The following is a 580-nucleotide window of genomic DNA, read 5'->3' as shown; positions in this document are numbered from 1 at the left end:
TAAAATAATTCCCTCTGCTTTGTCTGCTAATAGAGATGCTATCATCTTAAAGAAATTTGGACAGTCCTCGTTCGGGGCATATAGATTAACCAGTGTAACTTTAGTACCTCCAATAGTGCCTATTACCATTACATATCTACCCTCTTTATCCTCAATTGTTTTTTCATGGCTAAAATAAACTGATTTATTTAGCAAGATAGCAACTCCTCTTTTCCTCCCATATTTGAAGGAGGAGCTATATATCTGATCCACCCATTCTCTCCTTAATTTTAAGTGCTCTTTTTCTGTCAAATGAGACTATTGTATCATTGCTATAGAACAGTTTAGTTTTTGTAGTTGGTTGAATATTTTTTTCCTCTTAATTGGACTATTTATACCCTTTACATTATAGCTGACACAGTTTAAACTATCCATGAATTATTAATTTGTGCTTTTTAGTAAACTCTCCTTTCAGTATTTTACAAATACACCTTAAATCAGGAAAAACTGAAATAATGCATAGTGACAGTGACCCATGTTCAATCTCAAAGCAAAATAGAACAAATAGCATTAGAGAAACAAAATATAGTGAACTTCCAAA

This window comes from Seriola lalandi, unplaced genomic scaffold (genome assembly GCF_002814215.2).
Source record: "Seriola lalandi dorsalis isolate HSWRI2012SDOR001 ecotype SW California unplaced genomic scaffold, Sedor1 jcf7180002054887, whole genome shotgun sequence".
In the NCBI taxonomy this organism is placed as follows: Eukaryota; Metazoa; Chordata; class Actinopteri; order Carangiformes; family Carangidae; genus Seriola; species Seriola lalandi.
Note: the sequence above shows the minus strand (reverse complement) of the source record.